Consider the following 12,748-nt stretch of genomic DNA (forward strand, 5'->3'; position numbering starts at 1 on the left):
AAAAAAAGAAATATTTTGAGTAAATTGATTTTATTGATTTCCATTTGCTCTTTCCAAATAGGACATTGCTTAGAAAATGAAGAATGGTCGCCTGAGCAATTGGTGCATTTTTTATAATCACTGTCACAATCTTCTGTTGTGTGTGTCTTCTCGCCACAGTTAGCACACACAACAGACAATGTATTCACGCCATGTCCATATTTCTGGCATTTAAAACACTTGAGCGGGTCGGGGATGTAGGTATCAACTTGTATGTTACAATAGCCTGCCTTCACTGATTTAGGAGCATTTGCATCGGACATGCAAAAGTAAACAGATAGGTATTAGTTTGAAATGTTTCATTGTTTTTTCGGGTTGAAAAGCGCTTGACATACAGCATACCTTGATCTTTCATTTCTGATCCTATGTCAATTTCGGACATATCAGCAAACAATCGATCACGATCTCTGATGATACCTTTACTAGTATTCAAGGTCTTGTGAGCAGAGACCGTGACCGGAATGCCCACGAAAGATTTCATGTTCATCAGGTTCGTTGCTTGTTGCTTTTTCCCGCATTCGACTAGCAGGGCACCCGAACGCAAGCGTCTAATGTTTTTCACCTCTCCAGCAACACCCTGAATACCCTTGGATACAGCAAAGGGGTTCAACTTTAACGGTGTCTTGTCAGGAGTCTCAATAACAACGAAACGCGGCCAATACTCAATCGATGCAGACGGTCTATGGTCAGTATCAACAGGGTCAAAATCAAGTGGACGTTTTGTTTTTTTGGTTGGGGTTTCATACGCCATAGTTAGTGTAATATGGTTCATCATCCGAGCTCCCCACCCACCACGGAGTATCACAAGGACAATGCTAAAGCAAGCGGGCGTCCGACTTGCAGCACCAAGGATACCCGGATGATATACTCCAGTAGAAGAATTACAAAGAATTAATCCACCAGATTGGCCCATGAGCCACCGCCTTCTGGGCATAAGACTCTAGGCAAAATTCAGCACTTCAAATACATTCCAAAACCAGAAAAGTCGATAAATAATTCAGCCAAGACCGAAAATAAAAGTCCAAATAAAATTTGTGCAATGACATATATATATAATCCATGCACAGGGCATGATTGGTTGAATCGGCCAATTCAACCACCCGTCTAGGTGAAGTAAGGGCCAAAGTGGTGTGTTGGGCAAATGGGAAGCAGTTAAAAGCCCAAATGCCCTCAACCACCAGGTTCCCGTCCTCCACCGACACGGGACGCAACCCACGGCCAACAGGTTGCCCAATTTAGTCGCCTCTTACGACAAGCAATGGGGTGCTGTGGACACATTCTGTCCCGGGTCCACACGAGAGGCTTGAACTCCGAATTCGCGGGGGTTTTTGCATCACAGTTTTTTTCTTTATAGGTTGAATTGGCATTTTTCTGATTTGTTTCGGTAACTGCATACCGAAAGGTATCAGAATCTGCAAAGTTGTATTTTCCTTTTTTATGTGACCTTTTAGAAAGTTTCGTTCCATGAGATAACCTATCGAAATAATACAACATCAATAATGCCATATGTTCCATGGTGGCCAGTTCTCTCTGGAGGTCTTGATGTTTCTTTTTATATGGGAGCAGTGTCTGGCCAGCACTATGTTGCACTATGTTCAGTTTATTAATTTGCGTCTCCAGGCCAATATGAAATTTATCATCTCGAAAACGTTGGGATGGGCTTTTCCAACAAGTTACTTTAACCTCCCATGCCAACCACCAACCTGTTATTTGTCGAGGGCACATTTCTGTCACGGGGTTCCATTCATGAAGGTTATTGTTTAGTTATGTTAAATGTAGCAGTATGTGTTAACTGCAACTAGCCCGTGTACAACAGGTGTAGTCCCACGAAGCCTAAAATTATTCAGTCAGGTACAGTTCATTCGGCTTATGGGACTTCATGCATCAATGATGTTTTGGGATTATGGTGGATTGTTGCTTGGCTGACCACAGAAAGGAAGAATCAACAGAAACAACAAAACTCAAATATGATTGTGAAATATTTCAAAAGGTGACCTATCCCTTCTGTATCACTGGTACTACTGGTAAAGGTTGGATCGACCCCATGATTCATAGCAACATATACTGTCATGTGTTATGTTATCACAACACAATCTCTATCATTTAGCATATTATCAGAAGTGACAAGGTGATATTGTTTATGGTTATTGTTATTCACTGTTCCCAAACACAAAATAAGTGGATAATGAGTCGGAATTCTTTTCTAAACAGTTTGCGCATAGTGGAAGAAACACCCATGCATCTTCACTCCAACGAACACTGTGGTAAGAGCATCAGCATCCTACCCCTAAGAGCGTGACCCCTGTCCACTGAACAGTGGTCTGTTCCACTCTTATTTCACGCCCCAATTACCTCATTAATTATGTCGTGGGGTCAAACTGTAATTAGCCTTTTGGATTTATTAGGTGTGAATTTGAGGCCTTGCGGACCGTTTTACCATCACCCACTAGTTATCTCCCCTTGTCGATCTCTACAAATTGTAAATGTCTTGTAAACATCATCTTTCCAAAATTGTAAATGTCTTGTAAACATCATCTTTACAAGACATTTACAAGCTTGTAAAGGTGAACTTTTTTCTAGTGATACACTTACATGTTGAGTTGTCTCCATCAAAGATTAGGGGGCGGCCATGGTTAAGAGAGAAACATATATTCTCAGGCTCTGAACAGTTTGAGATATAACTAGCAGTTTTCCATTAACTGTGTGAAATTGTCTTGGTTGATAGAGGTGAACAAAATCAATTACTTCTCCATTTTCAACATACTCACGGAAGATGCATAAATAGGGTTCAATAAATTGTTCTGGACTTTGGTATCGTTCGTAGAAGATGTAGCCCGATCTCTCCAGGATTTGTTTCTCTCTGTCAAATAGAAATACATGTGGCACACCTACAATTTTAAGTGGTCCGCGTAGGGGGTAGTGAAAGGAGGCCACCGTCATCTGTGGCCCCTCGGATTTTCATATATCGGGCTTGTGATATGTGATATTTTTTTTCTTCGCTTCCCGAATGGATAAATTACCTGACCTCATCTCAACATAAGCTTCCCGCAGTAGTTTGGTTTCGGGCATTTTATACACTGTACTTTCTTTTATTCTTAATTGGAGGTAGACCCAGTGAGGCTAAAACTTAATAGGATAATTCGTAGTTATATGTGGATGCACACGTATAGTTGGTACTAGATGTGGGTGCACCTTGTTGTTTCCCTGCAAATTTGCAGGCGAACGAATGTGCACGTATAATTAGTACTAGAAGTGGGCGAACCTTGGTTTTCCCTGCAAATGTGCAGGCGATTTTGCTGGGTGGTCCAAAACCACGATTATATATACTACATGTACTATATGTATTACATATTATATGTACTACTCAAAGAGAATACTTCATTTCACCTTTTGTACAGCTCAGTCAGAACTTTAGCATGAAAAGCATGCATTTGATTCAGCACGTGAATTTCATGTTATACGTATCTGTATTTAGATATAACTGGTTGACCTCTCTGATTCGATCCCTTTTTGTTACAAGCAACAAGTATTTTTCGTGGCGCTGACTTAATGCTCATATGTACACAACGCAGTAGGAGGAGAATTAACAACATGAGTTCGTTCCAAGTTAATACAACCCAGCCACATTCTTATACACAGTCATCCACACACATCACACACACACACCTCGCACAGCCCCCAGTAAAACAAACCTATTCATTCACACATACTACAATAAGTTTCCAGCAGCTCTCACTAACATCTTCCCAACACCCATTTCAAAACACATAGTCTCCCCACGGATAAACCTTGCAAACCCACACTTCTGTATGTATACCAACACACACAAATTAGTTAATATACTAAACTGAACAAAATATCTACAAATATCATTAAGCCCGAGAGCCACTTCACTGCTCAACACCAGGAACCCCGTGCTGATTGCCTGCCTGGCTGTGGCGAGACTAATTAGGGCTATTCACGCCTGATATCCCTGGCAGGTTTCGGACATTACAGGAAAATGTCTCGTCATACGACCAAGTCCTCATTGTTTACTTGTTTAATTGCGTTGAAAAGGTATATGTTGAAAGAAAGCAGGAGTGAATACATGTCATATATGTAATGTTTAACGTATTTGTATTACACTTTCTCTTGTAGACTTTTGGTGGCGTGTGTATTTTCTTAACACATGTTTGTATTCTTTGTATGTAAAACAAAATTGTCCCTCTCATATCATTGTGTGAGGTTAAATTGTTCAAAACATCTACGTCATTGGCAGTAGAGAAGAATTTACGCACATGCCTAATAATCTTGGTGCATATGTATTTTCTTAACACATGTTTGTATTCTTTGCATGTAAGACATACTTAAACAAATTGTCCCTCTCATATCATTGTGTGAGGTTAACTTGTTCAAAACATCTATGTCAATGGTAGTAAAGAAGAATTTACGCACATGCCTAATAATCTTCTATGAAAGAAGCGTTTTCGCTGATACGTTGCTAGTATATACTGAATATTTTAAGGTAAGTAGTAATACTAAAAGCTAATGTGTGACTTACATGGAACAGATTCACAGTTTGTCACTTTGGTTCATCTAGATTTAACGCAGAAAATATACATTATCACCCAAACATACATGCATGCATATTGTATAATGCTATTCCTTGCACATACATAAGACAAAGGGTCATGGGATGGGCGTCATCAAAGTTCCAGAATAGGACGTTTTGTATCTCAACTGTTCAATATAGTGGCTGATTTGTTATCTATGACCAATCGTATCATGAGATACCTGTCACAGAGGAAATGACAGGTGATGGGGCGTGGACTAAATTTCTGGGTGATACCCCATTAGTCAGAAGCCCCAATAGTGAGAACCCCTATTGTCAGAAGGATTAGTTATGGTTGACCAACTCCTTACCTATAGGAATAATGGAGCATTCCTAATTTGACTAGCGTAATTAGACATAAGCGTGTGTGTTTTAAGTGAATTATTTCAAATTGAGAAGTATAAAGCGTGTGTTTATATAAGTATGCACATTTTCACCTTAAAAACAACTGAGGGAGAAGTGAGAACCCCTATTGTCAGAAGGATTAACTACGGCATCACGTAACTATCTCAACTGATATCTTGTGTTTAGACACGTTATATATGTGCTGCAAAATGTCCATCATTAACCACAACCATGGCAGGTTTGCAGAAAGTGGAATATATTACATCCCAGAGAGGTTCTCTTCAAGTGTTGTTCGATAACTACCTGTTCAATAGGAACAAAACCACCACTACCACTGCCCACTGGAGATGCGTTGTCAAGACTTGCACAGGCAAGTGCACTACAGTAGGAGATTATGTAAGGAATTCCACAGAACACAACCACCCGCGGTCGGACAGTACAAGACTGAAATTCGTGCTTTGTACAGGCATAGGAGTCTCACCATCCCGAGACTACCCCAGACCCTTGTGGACGGTAACCTAGAAGGAGTGTGGACACAAACATTGGACTCTGAGCGATTCCTACTCTTTTCTGATGGTGATGACGACAAGATTGTTGTATTTGCGACTGACGCCCACCTACAAGCCCTTCAGTCAGCCTCAACTATCTACATGGATGGAACATTTGCTGCCAGTCCTGATCTGTGGGATCAGTTATATATCATGCATGCAAGGGTTGGCTCGTCATCTTATCCCTTGGTGTATGCCCTTATGCCGAGTCGGACCATTGCTGCCTACCGTCGTCTCCTGAGACTTCTTAAGACTCATGTTCAACAGCTCCTGAACAGACCTCTAGCTCCAGCCAAGGTTCAGACTGACTTTGAGATTGCCGCTATCAGAGCCGTTCAGAGGGAGTTTCCTGTTGCTGAAGAGAAAGGATGTTTCTTTCATTATTCCCAGGCTGTTTGGCGCAAGGTACAGAACGTCGGTCTTGTTGACCCCGAAGTTGAAAGATGGATTCGTCTGCCCTGCCTCTACTGCCTAAAGCCTCTGTCCAGGATGTTTGGCTTGACGTCATGAACTCAAGCCCTGATGTGCCAGCTGCTGTTGCCTTCCATGATTACATGGTCACGACATGGGTAGACGATGATGCTCTCTTCAGGCTTCCCATATGGAATCACCATGAAACCCTTGGCCAGAGGACAAACAACTGCCGTGAGGGTTTCAACAGTCGCCTGAATGCCAGCCTCTCAAGTCGTCACCCAAACATCTACAGACTCATCGAGATCCTCAAGAAGACTGGGAAGGCTGACAAACTGAATATCTCCCAGATTGACTTTGGTGCCGCTCCCCCGCCACGCAAGAGGGTCTACAGGGAGATTAACCATCGGCTCGGTCGCTTGAGGGATCAGTTGCAACAAGGCATTAAGACCTCCATACAGTATTTGGATGCTGTTGGGAAGCTTGTAAAACTTGGTTGAAGTGAACAGTAGACAGTGAACGATGGACAGAAGTGAATGAAATGATACAGTGATAGTGCTAAAATGACTCTTATTATTACTCTGACCTTTTCATTGTAAACAAATAAATGCTTGAATCAAAGTTGTGTTATGTGTTCTTGGTAATTAATGGATCGGGTTAGTTGTGTTATGTTCTCTTGGTAATTAATGAATCGGATTAGTCCATTTCATTATTAGGAGAGTTGTGGTCAGCCTACCTTGAAAACTACCTTCTGACTAATGGGGCTTCTGACTAATGGGGGGACACCAAGAGCACGTTCGGTCACTAGACAGCTTGGATACAGATTGAGTATTGGTTTGATCGTTGACCAATCGATATGCTGAATTTCGGTTTTGTCAACTCTAGCTATCATGAACAACTTTGTGTATCGTGAACATACATAATCGTAAGGATGCTTGAAATGTACATGTAAGACTAACAAGCACTTTGACGTGTTTACTTTTCTTTAAAGTGCTTTGAGTAGAGATAGTATTTATTTGCATATACATTTTTGCATCTTACTTGTACATACTTGTACATCAAACATAATGGCTCGCTGAACATTTCGATATAATCTGCACATTGTTACGAGTAAATATCACAATTCAAGTACATGTATTATAGAATTCACGAAAAGTTACACGATACTGACTTATTGTGATGTATACACTTGCAGCTGAATGTCCCCAAATATTTATGAAGATGGGCATACTTATATTTGTTTTGAAAACAAACGAATTTCTGAAGATTGACAATGGACTCCACACAACAGGTTGTCCAGTGACATAACAGCGCATAAGTTTGTATTACACTTGTCACGGGACAAAACTTTACCTGGGCATGCATTCTGCCAGAGACTGTTATTTTGAGGTTGAAAGAGGTGTTCATATATCTCATTAGTGTTGTCTGATTGAATGATTATACGCATCAAGTCCGAAACTGATATATTATCCTCCTTTTATTGACGATGGATCTGATACAAGTGATCATTACACTGGATAAGATAATTATAGAGATCAAATACAAACGTTTCTTACACAATGCTTATGTAAATTGCATTGAAAAATCACATTTCAGATCAACATGAAACAGCTTGAACAAAATGCTCCAGCTACCTTTGCATGGTTTATGTGTAATATATATGTATATTATGAGTAGATGTAAGAGTTATCATTTCATATTCGATTATGTATTATTGTCAACTTTAAAAATCAAAAGTCGCAAAGGAGTTAGGTGTAATTTGTTAATTGGTATATTTCAAATCTACACGAACATGTGTGTAATAAGGTATTGCTATTTATGTCTACGATTCATTATATGAACTATTACAACGAATGAATGAATGATTTAATTTAGAAGAAGGTTTTGTAACCTTGTCACCGTTAATTCAATCAATGTGCCAACATAGTATCTTAGTATTCACTCCCAATGACGAGTAACAAACACGTACCTCCTGTAACAACATCTCATAATCCCTTTCTCTCAGACATGTGTTCATTTGCCAGCATAAGCCCCCGACATTGCAAGGAGTTGTTATCAAAATACATGAATAGTTTTTCTGATTAACACAGAAAGTTACCTCTCCCGTGAGAAAAGCTAATCTTTGATCATTACTGCTAAATTGATTGAAATAATACTTACAATACGAATTTAAAATTTAATACCCCCAATACGCGGCTCTCGCTGTGAGAAGCTGATTAATTTGCCCCACCTACGCGTCTCTCAGCCTTAATGAGTTAAGTACATGTAACTATCCTCACAGGTGATTCAAGACACATAGGATAACCATGATTACAGTATCTATCTGAGCCAACGTCTAATTACAAACTAATCACAGCGTTCAGTCACGGGTTGGTACTATAACCTATCCATTCATGTCATACACACGAATGTTGCACAGGAGTCAGAAAGGCGTCGCCATCTATGCATCTGTCAAAGGACTCTTTCTAGGTCTGGTACACACTCCAGTGTTATAGGGATACTTATCTCAGGCGGCAAACGGCTTGAACATCCCAGGATACACATACATGACATCGTCAATGTCAAGACTACCGTGGGATATTGTCTTTCTCCCGTAATCGAAGCATCCATACCTGTTCAATATTTTATGGTAATATTACCAAATTATCTGCTGTCAACACTTTCTTACCACTGATGATACATATACGTACACAAAGTGTAATATAACCTGTCATTCGATTCACACAAAGCAAATCAAACAATTTCCACCAATACTCAGATTTTATTTAGAAAGCCCTCATTGTAACACCACCACCCCCACCCCCACCCCACCCCCCCACCCCCCCAAACAAAAGGAACAAGCTGCTTTGTTGCACTTTCCCTCTTATTTATCAGTCCATTAGCTGTTTCAGATCCAAAGATTCATTCACACGATTACCAATGAAAACAAGTAATGCCATAACAATGCCATTATTGCGAAATGGTTAGTCAATGATTTACCCATTCTAATTGTAACTGAACATATTGCATGTTGCGTGACAGATAAAAGTTTTATTTCACGCTAATATATTTTCAACACTAATGGGAACCTTCAGTCGTTATCACTGTTCTTCCTCTCAGACTTACGCAATTTATAGTAAATAAGAGCCATTTGGCTAATTCATTTTGACTACTACGTTGACTGTAAACTAAATGTTCTACTTGGCATATAAGTTCCTAGCTTTAAGACCCTGATATTCATGGCGCCCACGTTTATGCTCCTTTAAACTTCGTCATTATATAATATAGAACTAAATGGATGGTGATGAATATCATCATCTTCTGTATTCTCAAACACCCATCAGCGGTGGTACATGAGACAATGTAATGCAGATAAATAATAAATGCACCAAATGTTTTTATACATATGCAAATATATATTATAATTAATTGAAAAAGCGTTTAAGTTACAAATTAGATTTTATTTTTATCACTCCTGATTCATTATTTACGGAAACATTGATGTCAGTTCATAAATGACTTGAGTTCATTTGTCATACCACGTGACATGTCTAACGGTGTTTCAGCGGTATTAAGTTGTTACATTCGGTGCACGGACATAACACAGTTTAAGCTACAAACAGTGTTTGCATCAAAGAGTTCAAGCTTTTGAAATGAAAGTGCATGTTCCATGGTTATATCTAACTTTGCCGTGGGTGTCATTGTACACCACTGACGTGGTACAGAATCTTGAGTGGAGTAAATGTACAAACGCAGAGCTATGTGACATCCCCCTTGCAGAAATGAAGCCTTATGGAATTTTACTGGCCTTTACTAAGTGTTTGCAGCTTGCTGATTGCAGTTACGTTAGATTCAATCCCAAAACGCTAGTGGGCATGATCTGCAAGGCATCAGATAATCTGACATCTAGCAAACAGAGGACCCAAGAGAGTGATGCAGACTGGCTGTGTCGGCAGAAAGCAAGTTCAATAACGGTATTAATTTGTCACTATTATGTGTTATACATGCGTGGATCGATGCTCATTTTTAATTATTCCCTGGATTGTCTGGTACAAATCCGATTATTATGTAGACTGTCGCCATATACTGTTAGCTGGAACATTGCTGAGTGCGGCAAATCTAAACTTCCTCGGTTGCTGAGAAATTTACCAACATAATTTAGATGTTGTGATTTAAGCGTCTGAAGCGCTGATATCCATAGAACTCAGGTGGGTCAGAAATCCGGTAAGGTAAGAATATCTATCTGATCATGAGGTTTCACAGAAGCAGTGCCATGGTCGTAGCGGGAAGAGCAGTGTATGCAGGGACCCACACGGTAATTAAATGCAGGAATTTCAGCATGGTGAGGAAAGGTGCAGTTCAACCATTAACCATCGTAAACTCAGTAACTGACCGGGTGACAGTATGTCGCTATTGTCACATACTTTACCTTTCACCTATCTATTGCCCCGTTTTACATTGCAATGTTAAACAAAATGATATCCTTGTTTGAGTACCTACTACCTTTAGACAGTACCTGTGACAGAACAGTTATTCAAAGGTCCTTTGGAATATGATTTAATGGTTTGACATTTATGACTTTGATAATCTGATTGTTTTAATGTCTTTTGATGAGATTTGTGAATATTTATTTACGTTTCTCTGAAAAAAATAACTTTGAAAGTCACGATATGGCTGAAATATTGCCAATGTGATTATTATTTTTAACCCACCCGCTCGTTGGTCGTTTATATCTCCTATAAAGTTGAAGCCTCCCAAATATTTAGTATTTCTACCACGCGTGTCTTACAGTAGACACGATAGGCGTTGTAGGCGAACGTTATATCAAACACCTTTTTTGATTTCACAGGATCCGCCCTGTTCTGATTGTCAGCCAGGAACTACATGTGTGGCCTCTTGGAGGGGTCAAACTAAGTGTGTCCATAACGGTTTGTGTATAGTATGAATGTATCGTGATCAGATCATTGATAAAGACTTGTTTCTGTTTGGAAAACATACAATGTTTTCAACAGGCAAGCTGATATTTAAGGTATGTCCAAGAACACAATTCAGCTATTTTTAAAAGATATGATGTCGTGTTTTACCTTCCGTTCGTAGTTACTATCTTTACTTTTCAAATTCATATTTTTTTTTCAAAATCCACACAATCAAAATTCATTCTTATTTATCTGAAAACAGACAACATGTTTACCTGTCAGTGACAGATGGTCTTTTCTTTCTAGATCTGCAACACCAAGTACAACGGGTTTGTAAAATATCCGAAAAGACAGGGATAAATACTCCATTACTCAACATGACAAAACAAGGTAATTGTTTGCACTCGCGCAGGACAATGTGTTTGTTTTGTCTAACCTTAAAGACAATCAGAGTTAAATAAATCAGAGTTAAATCGACGAGCTTTGGTACAAAACCTGGAAATATTTCGACCCATCGCACTGTACAGTTCAGGCGAGTTTCATTTATGATGCAGCTGTTTATTGTTTAACTCCCATATTTGTCTACGGGGTATGCCATATTGGTACTTCTCTGTGTGCTGCCCTTTGCCTGCACTGTGTCGGGTATATAGGGAACAGTAAAGTAAATCGCGACGCTCTGCATTCAGTTAACAATGTAAGTTAGTGGTTAGTGAGAGCTCTGTCTAGCAGGTAGGTAAACCAATGTTAAACATCAGTGTCCTAGAATTAACATAACGTCGGACATGTACAATGATGCAATCCTGATTTATTATTACTCATTGTAAGTAAGACACCTTAGTAAGAACCTTGGTCTGAACTGGAGATCTGAAAAGGCGATACGTACTTGTGTTCTTAATGCCAAACACACCACTTCGACCCTTATTTCACGTCTCCGGTTGATATCGTGTTCCCAATGCTATCATTTGGCCGGTCACAACAGTTTGAACTTCACAGTTGTTGTCCATGGGCGTTCTATTAAGGAGTAATTACCAGCGACGATAAACCGAAATATGAGTCTATGAACGTATCCGGACAATAGCCTACTTTTCAGCCGATCCGAATTTCGTCGTGTGAAAGTGAAAATAGACATCACAAACAGTTTACAATGAATACCAATTAATCCCTTTAAGTGGTATTTACACATGAATATTAACGTCAGACTTTTAAAGACATCGAATTTTTATATTGTATGGCAAGGTGAATGAGTGAGTTTAGTTCACGCTGCTCTTTAGCAATATACCAGCAATATCACGTCGGGGGATACCAGAAAATGGGCACCACACATTGTACCCATGTGGGGAATCGAACCCGTGTCTTCGGCGTGACGAGCGAACGCTTTAACCTCTAGGCTACCCCATCAACCCTGTTATGGCAAGGTGTAGGCAGCATGGCCTAAAAGTCTGGACTGGTTATTGCACTATGTTGTGCATTAGTATGGAACCCAATCAACAGGAAATGAGACTCTTGTGAAATCAATGTTTTGACTTTTCAGTGTGTGAGAGAGTTAATTTTACGCCGCCCTTAGCAATATTCCACCTATATGACGGCGGTCTATAGAAAATCGTGTCTGGACCAAACAGTCCCGTGATCAAAAGTATGATCATCGACCTGCACAATTAGGAATCGATGACATATGTCAGCGAGCCTGACCACCCGATAACGTTTGTCTGTGTCTATGACTACCATAGGTTCATGAAAGCCGTGATTCTAACCTGGACCTTCACGGGTAACAAGTGACCTCTTAGTTTTCTAATTGCCTAGAGTACAGTGCTTGGTTGCAGTACATCGTGGGCTACTTATTGCTCAGTTACTTTGTACTAAAAATCTCTACTGTCATTCATTGTAACCTTGTTCATTGTGCATTGTCTTGTTCTCTTGTT

The 12,748-nt window shown here is 39.8% G+C and overlaps 1 pseudogene; it reads left to right on the top strand.

Annotated features, from left to right (window-relative positions):
• The first annotated feature begins 5,206 nt into the window (after positions 1–5,206).
• On the top strand, positions 5,207–6,434 carry LOC137276101 (uncharacterized; annotated as a pseudogene).
• Positions 6,435–12,748: the final 6,314 nt, after the last annotated feature.

Source organism: Haliotis asinina, chromosome 1 (assembly GCF_037392515.1).
Source record: "Haliotis asinina isolate JCU_RB_2024 chromosome 1, JCU_Hal_asi_v2, whole genome shotgun sequence".
Classification (NCBI taxonomy): Eukaryota; Metazoa; Mollusca; class Gastropoda; order Lepetellida; family Haliotidae; genus Haliotis; species Haliotis asinina.